Below are 3,677 nucleotides of genomic sequence, written 5' to 3' on the forward strand. Positions count from 1 at the left end.
CTTTCCTGTCCATTTATATTTAAGTACAGTGTGTCACAACTCTGAAGATGGCAGGCTTTACTTTAGAGTGGTCAGCTGGAGGGAGGCTCCTGCTATTGGAATCCACAGGTCTTTTCCTCTAGACAGTGTTTTCCCAAGAAAGGAAGCCTCTGATCACCTGCCTGGAGGTTATAAAGCAAATTGTCAGGTTTCTTAGAACTGAGCTAGGTGAGTAAAGAGGATAAAGGAGACTCATAATTCAAGACATAGCTCTCACCATTTAGTGTGTAGATACACATTTAATTCTTCTGGTTTTAATATTTCATCCCACCCTCAACTTTTTCTGATATTCTAGAGCAGGATTTCTGAACCTCTGCATTATTGATGCTTAGGATTGAATAATTCTTTGTTGTTTGGACCATCCTGTAATTGTAGGATGTTAGCAGCATCTCTGACATCTACCCACTAGATGCCAATAACATCACCCCCCCCCAACTGGGGACAAAAAACATCTTCCCTTGGAGGCAAACTGAACCTGGTTGAGAACCACTGTTCTTAGGGAAGCCCTCTTATTCAAACACTCCAGAGAATAAGTGACTTGTCTTTTTCTGCTATGTGTCTGTGTATGCATATGAAAGACTAGGAGGGAGTGTTATTTGTCATGCTGTACAGATCTAAGGATCTAACTAGATGCAAGCATTCAACCAATCTTTACATCTTGATCCCCACTGAATCTTGAGATATCTGCTACTTATAATTCCAGGAATTTTACTGGGTTCTGTGACAAGAAACCACTTGTTTCTTGGCTTCCATCATAAAGATTCTTACTCTTCTTTCATCTGCAAAGTCATAAAGAATTGTCCATCTGCTTTCAGCTTCAAAAATTTTCTTGATGTGTCTTAACTATAGTTGTTTCCACTCCCATCCTCTTTGCGTTTGAGAGTTGAGAGGAATTTTTTTAACCCCTTTACTCTTAATTCTTGTAAATTTGAAGAAGGACAATTTATACATGTGTCCTCTGTCATATTTTTGCATGATTTTTCAATATTAAATGCAAACCTTAAAATAATATCTGTGTTTATGGTTATGTACACAGAACTTGGAAGGTACATTTTATTTTTTCTAGAATATTATCATTAATCCAGGAACAGGAATCCCTTGTATGTGCATGAAAAGGGGTGCTTATGTCTTTCCAAAACTCACATGTTGAAACCTATATCGCCTATGTGGTGGTATTTGGAGGGGGTGCCTTTCAGAGGTGATTAGGTCATGAGGACTGAGCCTTTCATAAATGGGATTAGTAACTTTATAAGAGAGATCCCTCACCCCTTCTGCCATGTGAGGACACAGTAAAAATAAGGGTCTATAAACCAGGAAGTGAGCCCACACCAGACACTGGATCTGCCAGCACCTTGATCTTGGACTTCACAGCCTCCAGAACTGTAAGAAATAAATTTTTGTTGTTTATAAACCACCCAGTCCATGGTATTCTGTTAGAGCAGCTCTAGTGGACAAAGCAAAGGGTACAGCTTATAAAGTTGGGTCTGGCAATAACTTACTTCTAAGTTTTCAGGATAGCTAGCACATTGCCAAGGCCATCATTAGTGCTCAGTTCATCTGATTGATTAATTGGTTCAGCTGATACTTACAATTGCTCCCTGAAGCTGACTAAATAAATATTAGAACACAGGGAAAGTGAGGCACAGAGAGGTTAAGTGACTTGTTTAAAATGACACAGTAAGGCCCGAAGCCCCACCCACCCTGGCTGCAAGGGTTGCCGGGACAACCCCCATCTTCTTTAGGTGCGTTGCGCAAGCCGCCAGGCGCTGGGGAGAGGAGACGTTGCTGTCGCTGTTAGTGACCTGTGGCATGTCTCTGTGGGACCGGGAACTTAAAGATAGCCAGAATGGCAGAAAATGGTGATAATGAAAAGATGACTGCTCTGGAGGTCAAAATCTGTCATCAAATCGAGTATTATTTTGGTGACTTCAATTTGCCACGCGACAAATTTTTAAAGGAACAGATCAAACTGGATGAAGCCTGGGTACCTTTGGAGATAATGATAAAATTTAATAGGTTAAACTGACAACAGACTTTAATGTAATAGTAGAAGCATTGAGCAAATCAAAGGCGGAACTCATGGAAATAAGTGAAGATAAAACTAAAATTAGAAGATCTCCAAGCAAACCCCTCCCTGAAGTGACTGATGAGTATAAAAATGATGTAAAAAACAGATCTGTTGATATTAAAGGCTTCCCAGTTGATGCAACCCTTGATGACATAAAAGAATGGTTGGAAGATAAAGGTCAGGTACTAAATATTCAGATGAAAAGAACATTGCACAAAGCATTTAAGGGATCAATATTTGCTGTATTTGATACCATTGAATCTGCTAAGTTTGTCGAGGCCCCTGGCCAGAAGTACAAAGACACAGACCTGCTAATACTTTTCAAGGAAGATTACTTTGCAAAAAAAAAAAAATGAAGAAAGAAAGCAAAATAAAATAGATGCTAAATTATGAGCTAATAAACAAGAGCAAGAAGAAAAACAAAAGTTAGCAGAAAATGCTGAAATGAAATCTCTAGAAGAAAAGATTAGCTGCTTGCTGAAATTCTCGGGGGACTTAGATGATCAGACATGTAGAGAAGATTTGCATATCCTTTTCTCAAATCATGGTGAAATAAAATGGATAGACTTTGTCAGAGGAGCCAAAGAGGGAATAATTCTGTTTAAAGAAAAAGCTAAGGAAACACTGGATAAAGCAAAAGATGCAAATAATGGTAACCTACAATTAAGGAACAAAGAGGTCACCTGGAAAGTACTAGAAGGAGATGTGGAAAAAGAAGCATTGAAAAAAATAATAGAAGATCAACAAGAATCCCTAAACAAATGGAAGTCAAAAGGTCGCAGATTTAAAGGAAAAGGAAAGGGAAATAAAGCTGCCCAGACTGGGTCTGCTAAAGGAAAAGTACAGTTTCAGGGCAAGAAAACTAAATTTGATAGTGATGATGAACATGATGAAAATGGTGCATCTAGACCAGTAAAAAGAGCACAAGAGAAGAAACAGACAAAGAAGAACCTGCATCAAAACAACAGAAAATGGTGCTGGAGACCAATAATTTAGTAAACATTTTTTATTCATTTTAATTATATTTTAAGCTGCTTTTGTCTTTGGAGGCTTTTAAAAAGAAAACCAAATGAGGTCCACTTCAATGTCCACCTGTAAGAAAGGAAAATTTTTTTTGTTGTTTAACTTGTCTTTTTTTTGTTGTTGTTATTGTTATCCAAATGAGTATTTTTTAATGTATAATTCTGTTTGTGTTCTTTCAGATTATTCAAGTATCAAAAGAAACATTCTTCCACTAAATTGCCTTTGTAATATGAGGATGTATTAGTACAAAGTAATAAAATGTATACTGCATAAAAATAAAATTAGTTTATATAAAAAAAACTTTTTTTTAATTAAAAAAAATAAAATGACATGGTTTGCAGTAGATCTAAGACTAGAAACCTAGTTCATTTCTTTTTCACCTATTCTAGTCTTTGTAGAATTAGCATTTCACAAAGAAAGGTCTCACAGCAAAGATGAAATAAGAAGACTGCCTGTTGGTTTTAGAAAGTCAAGGCACTCCTATGGCTTACTCAGTAGAAGTAACCCATGGTTTCTTGGGTGATGATGAGTCCTTAACTGTGTGCAG

At 37.2% G+C, this 3,677-nt stretch overlaps 1 pseudogene; it reads left to right on the plus strand.

The window, feature by feature from the left end:
- The first annotated feature begins 1,846 nt into the window (after nucleotides 1-1,846).
- LOC132520594 (lupus La protein homolog) lies at nucleotides 1,847-3,098 on the plus strand (annotated as a pseudogene).
- The last annotated feature ends 579 nt before the right edge of the window (nucleotides 3,099-3,677 follow it).

The sequence above is a fragment of the Lagenorhynchus albirostris genome, chromosome 5 (genome assembly GCF_949774975.1).
Source record: "Lagenorhynchus albirostris chromosome 5, mLagAlb1.1, whole genome shotgun sequence".
Classification (NCBI taxonomy): domain Eukaryota; kingdom Metazoa; phylum Chordata; class Mammalia; order Artiodactyla; family Delphinidae; genus Lagenorhynchus; species Lagenorhynchus albirostris.